Genomic DNA, 14,688 nt, shown 5'->3' with positions numbered 1-14,688 from the left:
GGAGGTAGAGTAGTACAGTTATCCCAAGAGACCAGACACAGCTCAGATGTTACCTCCAATACACACTGATGCCATTCTGCACTGTCAAATAAAACTGAACAGCACAATAGAGATATGTGACCAAAACTGTCAGCACCAATAGGTATTGCAAAAATTGCATTAGGAAAATGGATGTACTAAGATTCAATTTTTGGATTATATAAAGGTTTAATTTGGTGACCTTGTAGATCTCCTGTTGGAGGGTGAAATAAATGATTCCCTAGTATTTTTTTTAAAAATCATCCATTTTATGGCAACATGTATTTATATCCGTATTTGTAATGCAATAGACTGAAAACAAACAAAATCTATATAATAAATGAAGTGACTTTTTTTCAACTGTACCTTCTTCTTACAAATTATGACCCAGATTCCTGCTTGGATCTCCACTCCATTAGTTGTACATGCAAAAAATTAACACCCACTGTCCAAGTGCAATTTTGTGATTACAAGCACTATACCAATAAATGCTCAAATCAAGTTTATAAACATGTGCACATTTCCATGTGCAGAGACAGAGTTATTGAAAAACTGACCCTACAGCTCAAATGGATTATAAAGAAGAATGTAAGTGCCATTTATTGTTATCCTGCATCTCTTGCCATCCTTGAATTGCATCAGATCTACAGCTTCTGAAGTACATATTCATATTTAGAGGACACTAATGTTCTCGTGATATTTCTTAAAACATCTCTAAAAACAACTTATTATACAGTTAGGTTATATTTTCCTACTTTACAGGATTCGTAAACAAAATTAATAATTATGTGTTTGAAAAAGAAAAAAAAAATATCACAAAATCATTTCAACTACCATACATACAACCTTCTGTGTTGTCAAAATGCTGCATTTGGTTGCCAAGATTTCACATTACAAAGGGCATGCTGATGATAGATTTAATTTGGATTACTGTGACCTTATCTGAAAGTAACCCTACAGCAACCGAGCAGACAATATGGAAGAACCAAATTCAGAACACACATACACATACAAAAAATAACACACAATATGGCAGCATGGCAGGTTCAACTGCAGTTTCACTTTGAAAAGTGACTCTTTACTAATGACACTGTACTGATTCTTGCTTAGATTGTCTCAAGGTCTTTCAGATCAGCTTTGTTCATTTCAGAGGTAAAAAGATTTTTTTTCTAAATAGCAGTACAGCAAACTTCCCTGGGGAACTGACAGTTGGATTGGGGCTCTCTACTGGTTCATGTATTTGTGTACAACAATATTGCAGAGGTGAAACTGAAGGTATAACGTGGCTTTGGAATTGGAGTTAAATTAACAATTTGTGTTGATGATGCAAGAGCCAGAATAGACTCCAGTTCCCTCTCAAATACTCTAGGTGTGCGGGTGCTGCAGTGATAGCAGGTAGTAAACAATAGTATAAACCAGAGGTCAGCAACGTTCGGCACGTGGCTCGCCAGGGTAAGCACCCTAGCGGGCCGGGCCAGTTTATTTACCTGCTGATGTGGCAGGTTCGGCAGATCGCGGCCCCCACTGGCCACGGTTCGCCGTCCCAGGCCAGCACATCCCTCGGCCCGCGCCACTTCCCGCTGCCCCCATTGGCCCGGGACAGCGAACTGCGGCGAGTGGGGGCCGCGATCGGCCGAACCTGCCGCGTCAGCAGGTAAATAAACTGGCCCGGCCTGTCAGGATACTTACCCTGGCGAGCTGCGTGCCAAATGTTGCCGACCCCTGGGCTAGACAAACACCTGTCAGGGATGGTTTAATTATTACATAGTCCTGCCTTGAGTGCAGGGGACTGAATTGGATGACCTCTTGAGATCCATTGCAGTCCTACACATCTATGATTCCATGATTTTAAAGTATTCTTTGTGTGTGTGTGTGGGGGGGGGGGAAGAACCACACTTTATGTTTGATCCTGCTGAGTGTCCATCTCTCCCAATGAGTTCAGTAGTAGAGAAAGTACGATCTTGCAAATGTAGTTCATTCAAAAGAGACACTAACGTTATATTCTTAATAACAATTGTAATGGCTGTTCATGATTATTTGTATTGACCATCAAACAGAAAGATGGCATTGATGGACTATGAAAGATGACAGTTAACATACAAGAGAGAACAGTAAATATCATGTTGAGTTGCCCATATGTATTATAATGTCATCCCTTGGAGCAGCTATACATAAGGCTCTGTCAGCATTTCATTTATAAACCTTGTTTTCAAGAATATTAAAATTCTGCCGTAAAAAATTGTTCTGGGTTGAAACTTGGCATATATTTTTGCCTAGGAATGCTGCTTAGCAAAATTGTATTAAAAGCACTGCAGGGTTACAGAGGTCTCTTTGTAACCCCCATTTTGGAAATGGGGGGGAATGATATGTCTCGGAATGGGAAAACAAATGATTTTTTGTGGTTTAATATGCTTTTTTAGGGTCATACTTTAAAAAATCCCAAACCAAGCAGGAAAGGATGAATATTGCAATTCTTTATATGCAAAGACCTTGCTTTGGACTGTAGCCCTTAAGTTATATGTGTTTTCTTGATTTTTATTTTATTTTTAAAACAAACAAGCTAGGCCCCTCGCTTTGACCATGTCACCCCCTCTTTGAATTTCTCTACTGTCTCTCCCTTCTCTATTGCATCAAACCTAAGCTGCTTGTATTCACTGTCTAGACCAATGGTGGGCAACCTGCAGGCTGCGGGCCACACACAGCCCATCAGGGTAATCCACTGGCAGGCCGCCAAACAGTTTGTTTACATTTGTACGGCCGCCCACAGTTCACCATTCCTAGCCAATGGGAGCTGCGGGAAGTGGCAGCCCGCACATCCCTGTAGTCCGTAACTTTTTTGTTCCCTATTTGTACAGCACCTAACACAGTGGCGTCCTGGTCCATGATTAGGGTTTCTTCATGCTACGGTAATACAAACAAACAAACAAACAAACAAACAAAACAAAATAAATAAATTAATACTACTAATAAAATTAGCTGCTTCTTATATGTTGTTCCTGTTCTCATAACATTTTGAATATGAATTCCAGTCTGTATTCATATTAAGAGAGTCACAAGTTCATATTACAGAGCGTAGTGATACTATGCAGTGCTTTGTTGGGTCCTTACTTATTAATATTTTCATATTCAGAGATACTTTGAACCTTTTATATAATTACATCATTAATAGAGAATTGGAAATAATTATAAAACAGTTGAAAAAATATGTAAATACGAACTCATACTAAAATAAAGAATCTCAGAATAAAGGTTATCCTTATCTCCATTGTACATTAGTCTGCATTACAGAAGTATAAATTCTACTGCGTACCAGGGTGTCATTCATACAACTGGTCCTTGTAGACCCTGCAGGCACGCACTAACCATTTCCTAGTGTTAAAGTACTATTTGAAACAGGACTACTTTATTACTGTTTACTGGGGGACTGTTAGTGTACACCAAAAGGGTCCATCAGGACCAGTTAGTGCACTCTAGAATTTACACCCTTTTAGTGAAAACTAAGGCCCTTAATATACCCCAGTGCATCTGGCTGATTGCAGTTGATCTATGTACGTTTATCATCCTTCCAAGACTCTACAGCAGGGGTTGGCAACGTCTGGCATGCGGCTCGCCAGGGTAAGCACCCTGGCGGGCCAGGCCAGTTTATTTACCTGCTGATGCAGCAGGTTCGGCCGATCGCGGCCCCCACTGGCCGCGGTTTGCCGTCCCGGGCCAATGGGCGCAGCGGGAAGCCACAGCCAGCACATCCCTCGCCTGCGCCGTTTCTCACCGCCCCCATTGGCCCGAGATGGTGAACCGCGGCTGAACCTGCCGCGTCAGCAGGTAAATAAACTAGCCCAGCCTGCCAGGGTGCTTACCTGGCGAGCCCTGTGCCAAATGTTGCCGACCCCTGCTCTACAGTGACTAGGCACAATGGGGCAAGTTAAAAGTAGGAAGAAAATTAACTCTGAATTTTTTCTTATTTTTGTTGGTTTAAAGCAGAAACTTCACCTTATTTTAATGTGTTTTTTTTATTTCCTGACACATATTTCAGATGGAATGAAGATACAATAATATGATAATCGAGTGTCTTCACACAGCCCACCAGTGCATTATGACTCCAACATGCAGAATGCAAACATCTGCTGGCATCATTAAACCATGTCTGTACTCTACATACCAATACTTGACCCCGTGACCATTTCTACCATTAGATTTGAATGACCTCAGCAAAAGAGCTGAAAGGCCAGAGTATTAATTCACAGAAGCACAAGCTCAATTTAAGATTTAATTTGAGATAACTAAGAGCAACTGAAAGTGTATTCAAACTTATAAATGTGGAATAAAAGATCTTACTCTGTTTTTTAACTTAAATATAAATTCAATATTTTTGTAACAGATTTATTCACAACTTTACAAACATGGTCCAGGGTTGTTGATTTTTTTTTTGTAAAGCAGACCTTTTGCTTAATAACCAGCATTATGATGATGCTATTTAGCAATTTCCCCCCTAATTTATGAATGTCTTCCCTTTTGGGATTTCTCCGCAGTCTGATTATATCCCTAAGGGGAAAAATGCTTTTTTTATGAGCCATTCCCACCATGTAGCTTTGAAATGCTAACTTTTATTCTAACTTAAATTAGCTAAAAGCCTGTTTGTTTAACCATGATGGCTTTAGATCCAAACTCTTAACATGACAATTAAAATGTTTGAAATATCTACTACATGATTCATAATAAATTATATAGTATTTTGAAGAATATACATCTTTCTTCATCTAGATCTTTGGGTACTTTGTCTTATATAACTATGTATGCTATTATGTATATAGAAATATACAATTACTTACACACGCGCACACACACACACACACACACACACACACAGAGAGAGAGAGAGAGAGAGAGGTACTATCCATGAGATAAATTGCAGAGCCATGTGGTAAATATATTTATCATGCAGCTTTGACGGCCTCACCAGCTCTCTGCCCAGTTATCCATTTCCTCATTCTAACATGCCACCCCTGAGCAGCTTCAAACAGCCACTCTTATTTTTTTCTATTAAACAAAATCAGCTGGCTTGCTACATCAGCCTTCTCCTTTCTGTAGGGAAATTATGATAGGTAGCTATAGGATAAATGGTTATATTGGCATGAGTTTGGGATGGGCATATTACTCATTAATGGAAAAGCTATGGCTGAATTTGGCAGGTCATTCCCATCATGACAGGCTGCTGAGTCTCCGGGGAAGAGGCCTGGACTGGGCAGTCATGGAGCAATTCTATTGTCACTCTCCAGGATATCACCCCCTACCCCTCAGGATGGATGCAGATATGTTTCCATGAGCACAGAACCCAGTTAGTTGAAGAGCTGTGGCTGAACTATTCCTATTGTGTAGCAGCGCCAAGATTTGGTCCACTGCGACTTATTCGCCTTTGTGAAATGATTTGAGTTCCATAGATGGAAAGTGCTGTATAAGTGCAAGGAGCTGATTGTTTCTCATCTCATAAGTAATAGCTCAGAGACTGATTTAGCAATGGTGACACCGTTATTTTTTAACTACTTATTAACAAATCTATTATAAATAAACATAAGCACACCATTCTGGGAATGAGCAGTAACAAACACCAGTGAGCTTTACATTCGCCCAACATTAGACTAGAATATCTATTCTGATAGAAAATAACACTGTACATTGTGAAAGTTGAGGTCACCTATGAAAAATTAAACATTGCACAGGAGTGAAAACAAAGCTTCATAAAGTTACAATGATTTATTGTCTCCATATGAAAATACTTTTGAGTTGGCTGGGGCACACTAAACATGGAGGAAAAATAATCAGAAATTATAGCAGGATGTTTCTTACGCTACTTAAAATGACAGAGCTCTAATGTTGCCAATGCATTTTATAAGAGATACTATACAGTTTAAGAGAGAGGGAGAAATCCAATACACCAAAATCTAAATTTAGACATAAGGGGTTTCTCACTCACGCGCCTTGTTTACCTGAAAAGAAAAAGGTATGCAAGATTCCCATGGTACAATATAGCAGGCTATCATGAGGATTTCTTTTATTTTTCTGTCTTTTTTTCCCCTCTCCAATTTTTGAAGAAAATCATTTATCAAAGGTACACAGAGTGACCATACTAAGGTAGGGTAGGTTAAAATTTTCTTTGACTCCTCAGCACATTTGTCATGAGGCTGTCTGCTTGCCTATGAAACCTTTTCACCTCAGGCTCACCGTGAAGACATACCCCATGAGAAAGAAACAAGGTGAAAAATGATGATGTCACTAGGTTGTTGCAAGGTTAGCACACCCTTAAATGGAGTAACGCTAACCCAAGCAGCTGCTCGGCTCCCTACATGCATAATATTCTTCCCCACCCCCATCCACTGAGAGCGCAGGACTGAACAAGGGCTAAGCATGAACTACTTGTTGACATAATTAGTGCTGGCTCAACGGCTCTTTTTAGTGGCCAAGTTGGCTCTATTTTGCAAGCTTTCTTTGGCAAAATAAAAGCAAAGTTCAGCCAAGTTCTATATCTATTTTGTTTTGTGTCTTATGCATTTCCCAGCTTGGACAAAAGAGCCAAAATATTCAGGTCATTTTTCAGTTTTATGGTAGTTGGTAGTTTAGGACGATATCAGCTTGTTAAATGTACAAATTCTTTGGGAAACCAGGACTGGTGCACTAGGAAAGGCATATAACTTTCAAGCTCATATGACAATTTCACTGGTAAGATTCATTAATCCAAATTTGCTCATTAGAATCTTTGCACTTGGCCTCTGTCTAAGGCACAATACTTTGAAACTGTTGTTGGCTGCGCTTCCCTTACTCTTTACTAGATAGAGACAAAATTATTTGGAACAGAACTAACATTTAATGAAAACTGGCAAGATAAACATTTTTTTCTAGTAACTTTTCATTCCTTAGACCCTGTAGGGGCTGGGTAAATCGCAACAATCTGACCTTTATATTTCCATAAAATTACTAATTCAGACTGTGGCGCAATAAAAGTTTGTTCACACCCTGATCCAAGTTAGTACCGTTTTGGCAGAAATTTTCAGCCCAACACATCTAGTTGCTTGTTTCATTGTAATAATAATAATAATAATAATAATGTGTGTGAGGTGCTAAGTCTGAAAGTTTTTTCTTTGCAGTACTTGGGAGTCTGTCAAACATTGCAAACAGTTCCTGAGTGTCTTTGTAATTAAATTAGATAATATAGCTTGATATTCTTCATACTGCAATCTTAATTTAAAGGGGGGGGGAGGAATCAGTGAACTGTGCATTTATGTCAGCTGTAATGCACACATTGCTTTGTGACAATAATCCATCGTTGGGTCATACCAAATTGTCTCACTTTCATCAGTGACATAATGGCATACAGTATTTTGCACAGTAGTTTTGTAATGGTTTTACTGTAACATGTTTGGATATGTAGTAAGTATTAAAACTTTCCAGTGGCAACCAAGAGGATGTTTTAAAATGAGGGTTAGAGGGTATTTTTATTTTTATTAGTATATAGTAAATTTCTTTTTAAAGTTTTAATGTTATATAGGAAAAAATGCAGTGAAAATATTTCCCCAACTGCCTGTTAGTTTCCATCTGGCTGTTATAGCTTCATAACTAGCAGAATTTTAAGAAGTTTCTTTGCAAGATCTTATTTTCTTTTCAAATATACCTACCATGGGCCTGATCCATCACCAACTGAAATGAATGAGAGAGTCTTTCCATTGACTTCAATGAGTATTGGATCAAGCCCTGAATCTATTAATATGGAAACATATCACGGGCAATTAAAACAACAAAATATCTACTACTAGTATACAAAAGTGGGGGCAATTTTAGGGATGAAAATATGTGTGTGTCCAAAATATGCATTTGCACACAAACACACACACACAAGATACTGTAACTGCATGCACATTTATCTGATTTTCATGGACAAATATGTGATGCAAAGTTTCACCATCAATATTGTATCCATATTTGAAAATGTGGTCTTTGACATCTTCCTTGTGATTAGTAAAAGAGAACTACACATTTTAAATAGCATTTTCTTGTTTGGTGACCAAGAGTTATTTAGAAAATAAATTTAGAGAAAAGGTGGGTGAGATAATATGTTTTATTGGACCAATTTCTGTTAGTGAGAGAGAAGTTGGTCCAGTAAAAGATGCTACCTCACCCACCTTGTCTCTTTAATATCCTGGGACTGACATGGCTACAACACCACTCCATGTTTAGAAAATAGTCTCTTCTATGCTGCATTTAAATAGTTTGCCTAATAATAATTTCTATATCCAATTTACTTACTTAATTGCATTTGTGAAAAATAAAGAGATACAGAACACATGCTATAAAACTGTAAGCAAACCTAAGCATGTTTTCTCTGTTTCACACATCATCACTAATAGCAAATATGAAAAAGGACACTCAGATGTTTTATCAGTTAGAAATATTAATGTTATTTTCATAAATTAATGTAGTTTCCTAGGTCTATTGCATAATATATATATATATTCATTGGTGCACCAATCAAGCATAGTATACATTCATACTGTGTAATAAGAGAACCACCCAATGAAATGTATTATTGAGTGACCTTTCCCCTAGTAATATAAACCAGGCATATGGCATATCTCAGGGAGAATTGCAAATAGTCACATTCTTCAGATAGCAGTTTTCTGGCTTGTTTAGTAAACTCAATACAACATTTCCAAGCCAGAGATGACATATTTCTCTAAGTGTACAGAGAAGAATGTGCAGCTATAATTTCCACAGAATGTTTCTTTGCAGGTAACAGAAAAAATAAAATAAAAGTTGATAATGCCCCAATAATTGGAATCAACACTGATTGCTTTGGCAAGGCTCTAAATGGCCAGATAAAGACGCTTGCAGGAGCAATATTGGAACTAAGTGAGGCATAGATTGTAGAGACTGGCTGGACTCCAGCACAAAGTAAACCATTCAAGCTGGCTATTGCTAATCCGTGAGGCTGCAAGGTGTGTCATGTGTGTTATTTGAGGTTTTGACTCCCTACTGAAAAACAGGATCTAAAAACAGACTCCTGAGCAGAGGAGACCGCTTTCGTAGTCCAATTCCAACTCACAATATGTTGGCAAACATAGACTTTCGGGACTTCCATGTACAGTACAGCAGGGTGTTGACCAAATTGAATTTTGCATTTGTGGTTATTAATCCTGAGCATGCACTGTTGTATTTATTTCTTGTCTCACTTTGCCCAGTGATAAAACACATTTAATGGATGTCTATCGACCTATTGTTTTCTGACACTAGAAGGCTGTTCATCCTATGTAATAGTTGTCCAGCCCATTAGTTATGCAAACAGCCCTAGTTGGGTCTAATGTCCTGCAGGTAAAGTAAAATCTATGCCAGCAATCTGGCATTTGGTTGGAGATAGGGCCTGCTATCTCCAGATATGGGTTCTAAGGGTGAATTTAAGGATTGGGTTTTGCAAAGCTAGCTACATCCCTATCCTTGTTAAAATGGTTAGTGGTGAACAAAACCCTAAGCCTTTGTCTTGTCAAACGAGCCCATCCATCTCCTCAATGGCAAGATGTGGTTTGGTGCTGCAATTTAATTACACTTTACGCAAAATAGGTTATAAATGTATGCTTTTATACAATGTTAAATTGAAGTGCTAACTAAAATATTTTCCATTAATCTTTTTGCCATTTTTGTCTCAGATATTTTCTCCCATGTTAATATGGCTGCATCATGCAGATTATTGCATTATAATTACAAATATATAGAAGAATTTTGCAGAGGAAATTTATGTCAAGAATACTGATAAATGAAGAGTAATATGATTTATGCCATTTAATAGTGGGTGTATGCTCACTGTCAAAAGAGCTTTCACCATGGGGAAGGTATTCATATTAAAAAAATGTTAAACAACATGTAAACCTTACATTCTTTCAGGCATTTATCATGATGTTAATTACTTCCTGGGGGCCAGGCACACATGGATATCAGCAGGAGTATTTGCTAAATCAAAAATTTTGAAACAGAACCTTTACTGGAGATAAATAGCTGTTACATCTGTCAATTTGAGACTTACTTTGTAACATCTAAAGTAACATTTTCTTAACAGACAGGCTGGATGGGAATTTTTACAGGAATGAAAAAGTAGAACGCAAGTGGCAAAAATTTAGAGATGTAAGATCCTAACTAACTCTACCTGTCTGTTTTAGATTACAACTACAAATGATTACTTCACATCTGAAGACATGATTTGCTCAGAATTTCAGAACAGTTTTGCTTAAGTTTCATCTGACGGGCTCTTGTCTAACTACAGGCTTAGTGGAGGATATGCACAGATAGGGATCTAGTAAATTACACACACACACACACACACACACACACACACACACACACACACACACACACACACACACACACAAAGATGTGTTAAACTAGGGGAACTATTAAGTGGAGTCCCCCAAAGGTTGGTATTCAGACCTCTATAGTTTCTAATCTAGATAAATGACCTAGTCATAAAAGAAACTGCAAACTAGCTATATTTGCTGACATTGCACAATTAGTGGAGATAGTGAAACATGCAGGAAGAAAACCCTCCACCCCCACCCAAAAAAAAAAAAAAGACAAGAAAAGAAAAAAGAAACCTCTAAGCACAACAACCAGGATTTGGATCTGCTATATAACTTGGCTGATGCATGACAAATGAAATTAACATTGACAAATGCAAAGCATTGCACATTGGTTTGGGGTAAACAAATACCAAATGAATATGATTGATCTAGAGAAAAGGAATTCAAAAAGGACCTTGGGATAATAGTGAACTCTTCATTAAAAAAAATAATTAACAACTGGGGCAGAAGCAACCACAACCACAACACTTGTACTGTACATTATTATACTTTATAGCTACCTAGAATGGGAAAGCATGCCCACTACAATTAGGATGGGATTATCCAAATCTCTGGCAAAACCCAGCTAGAATATTGTGTCACCACCTTATAAAGTGATATTAATATAGCACTTGAAAAGGCATTAAGAAAAGTAGGGAAGCTAATTCATGGACTAAAAAGTCTGAGCTTATGGGACCTAAGTTCATATAGTTTAGAAAGAAGATATTTAAAGTGGAATTATTTGAAGTGTGTGTGTGTGTGTGTGTGTGTGTGTGTGTGTGTCACACACACAAAACTGAAAGTAGATGATGTCAATTTGCTTACCTTAAGTATATGTGAGAAGACATTAACAGAAGCTAAAGAAAATGCTTATTTAAAATACATATTAGGAAGCCCCTTGGACACAATAAATGGAAAGGACCAGAGCCTGTCTCTGTAGTCAAACTGCAAACTCCATGGGTAGGTCCACTGAAGTTAATGGACATAGAGTAAGATACTATTCAGTGTAAGGGTGACAAAATCTGGCCCATACACCCTTCTATTGAAGAGACCGGAAAGAAAAAAAATGGACTAATTCAAATGCTAATTAAGTGTTGCCAAGAAATTCCCTTGTGTATTGGGAGGAACACAAACTGCTACCCTACTTTAAGGGTTGTAGCATACTTTGCCTTGTAACCAGGGCCAGTGCTTCCACTAGGCGACCCTAGGCGGTCGCCTAGGGCGGCATGATTTGGGGGGGGCGGCATTTTGCCGCCCTTGGCGGAAATTTGGCGGTGGGGGGGTCCTTCCACTCTGGGTCTTCGGCGGAAATTCGGCAGCGGGTCCTTCACTTGCTCCGGGACCGCCGCTGAAGTGCCCCGAAGACGTGGAGCGAAAGGACCCCCGCCGCCGAATGCTCAGAGGAGTGCGGCAAAAACCCTGGCGCCACTCCTGCTTGTAACACTGGTCAGTGAACAGAAGCTGGGAGGCCATGGCTTTGCGCCTTCTCCTCACCCCATGCTCTTGTTGCTGCCTCCTTTTGGGTACCATGCACCCTGAAGGGAGCAACTCAGAAGAGGGCCTGTGCTTCCCCAAACTCAGGGGAAGCAATTCTGTGTGCTCCTTACACGGGCCTCACAAAAAGGAGGCTTTTTACTTCCTTTCCTCACTCCCTGCCCATGCAACAGCTAGCCAGAACCTAGGCCAAAGTGAATCCCTATCTGCTAAAATAAAAGATTATAGCCTTCAGCTGCTCATTCATTTATTTTAGCCATCAGTTTTCAACTTTAAGGATTATGCATTTAATGCCATTGGTGAACAACATTATTATGTTTTCAAGAAACTGCTTTAAATCAAAACGGCAGATAATGTATTTTTCTCCCTCATAATTACATGGTTGTGTCAGCAACCAGCAGGAATCCATTTGTGCTGTAGAATTACCACCTCCTGGAGGTGAAAAATGGGATAAAAGCAGGAGGAGTGTCTCCTTCTCAAAAGTCAAGGCTGCCTTGTGAGGAATAAAGGAGGAGGAACAGGAGGAAACTGCAGCTAAGAAATCTGCTATTGGGTAAAGACTTGATGATAAATAAGTCAGAACAGCTTTCTGCAGCAATCTTACCACAGAACAAAGTAGCAACAGTAGTAAAGATTTTAAAGCAAGTGTTGTGTTTTGTGGGATGTGGAACAGGGCATGGAAAAGTAATACTTCCAGGACCAAATTTACTGCGATGGGGCAAAGCTAGCGAAGTCAATGGAGTTGCACTATTTGACAGCAAATTGTCCGTCAGTCTTGATAGCATGTAACAATTCACATGAACATGAACAGAAATGGCTAGAAGAGACATGGCGAGATGTAAGACATGTTAATGTTTGTACAATATTTCTTCCTATATGAGATAAAATTCCTTTAAAGAAAAAAGAGAAAAAACAATCTCAATGTTTGAAACGTTATTAGAAAGAACTTTTTAATCCATGAACTACAAAATACAAAAACTGCATGTAAAAAAAATTGCCATGAACACATGGGATGATGAAAAATTGCTGTGCATATTTAGTTACTCCTTTGTGAAAAGAAAATGACTTCCTGATTTTGTGGGGGCGTTCCTCCGTTGGTGGCAATGCCAATTAGCCAAAAATGTAATACATCTGTGCATAAGTGGGAAACAAAGCATGCTAAATATTGTGCGAGTATATACTCATAACAAAAACCATGCTCCAATTTTTAACTCAATCGCTGAAAGATTTTGCAAAATAATTCTCTGTTGGGCTGGCAGGTCCTTTTTCTTTAAAGCCCACATGGAATTTTTATTAGAACTATAAAATCACTGAAAATAAAGATGCTTTAATAGACACAACATTAACTATGGTGCTCTGAACATGGTACTGTAGTATAGAACAGTAATATTTCTTCTGTGTATAAAGTACAGCACAGTATAGGTAGTATGCATGGACAGTCACAAATCCCTAGCATTATGCCAAGATGACAGAGTACTTGTCTTTTTTTGTTCTTGTGCTGTAATTTATCTTTTAAAAAAATGGACTCCGGTTTTCCTGCATACGATGTCATAATGGCATTACTCCTGCTGGAAAAGATAATCTACTTTACACTATCCTCCTTTACTAGGCACAGTCATTTCCCAGAAACAAGAGTATACACATCACACTAGCTGAAAATAAGCTGTAAATTACTGTCAGTTCTTTGAGAAAAATGCCTATTACAGCTATCCAATGCTTTTCCTTCCCTTTGTTTACAACATATATAAGATTTGTTGAAAAGTTTGTTAAGCCCTCATATAGGACCAGAGTTACATTGTTTCCGCTGATGTCAACGGGACCACATACAACAGAAAGGGCCCATGTGAGTGAATCTGTCAGTAGGATCAGGACCTTAGCAAGAAATGGTTCTGTATACATTTAATTTGATATAATAATGTTTCCATTATGTATCTTTTTATCAGTACTAGCTGTAATTTTAACACTAACATTATTCTCATGCTGTTACACCATAATACACCTTTTCGAGTTATATACACCTTACATTCAGCATACCTATATTTATTTATTTATTATATTGGGAACACTATGGGGCAGGATTAAAACTTTTTTTTTAAACAAGAATTTTGATAATGTGCAGTCTTCTACAAAATTTCAAATACAGTGAAAAGAAAGCAATGATCCACATAGGCAAGAAGAGAAACTCTTGCATAAGTGAGAAAATTGCGATATAAATGAGAAAATCACTTAAAAGGATCAAGAAAACACTATATCAAACGAGGAAAAGGATATCATAAGATTTTTACACCCACTAGGTAAAAAGCAGAATTAAATAATGTTGATATAACTAGGTTGAAATGCGGTAGAGGTAAAGTTTGATATAGCATGTTGCCTGGAGAGGTGTATCTATGATCAGAATGACTATGCTGAGTCCAATTGCATTGAAATGTGCAAGTTCTCTTTTGTCTTATGGTTCACTTCATTTGAGCCAGAATCCTCCATGACCATGCTGCCTTCTGGTGTTTCTGAAACAACCTGCCACTTCATATGAATATTCTCTTTCTTTTGTCTTGCTATTTATATCCATTTCTCAAAAGATAACATATTAGTTAAAAACAATTTTGTAAGGTCTCAGAGTGCTTTAGCAATCTATCTATAGACAATACATTTCCCTGCTTTTATGTACAACATGTGGTGAATTGATCTTGTTCCACATATCTCAGTGGAGAAACACATCATAATGGGTCTTGGATTGGCCACTGCTGTTTATATGAGGTCTGTGCCAGAAAGAGGTGTACTTTGTCTATGGGAATTAATATTTTTC

General features: G+C 38.2%; 1 protein-coding gene across 4 annotated transcripts in view; it reads right to left on the bottom strand.

Moving 5' to 3' along the window:
- Positions 1-14,688, bottom strand: part of WWOX (WW domain containing oxidoreductase) — a 674,139-nt gene that overhangs the window by 235,700 nt on the left and 423,751 nt on the right. The window lies entirely within an intron of this gene.

This window comes from Chrysemys picta, chromosome 14 (genome assembly GCF_011386835.1).
Source record: "Chrysemys picta bellii isolate R12L10 chromosome 14, ASM1138683v2, whole genome shotgun sequence".
Lineage (NCBI taxonomy): Eukaryota > Metazoa > Chordata > Testudines > Emydidae > Chrysemys > Chrysemys picta.
The sequence above is the reverse complement of the archived record's forward strand: the minus strand, read 5'-3'. Positions and strand labels throughout refer to the sequence as shown.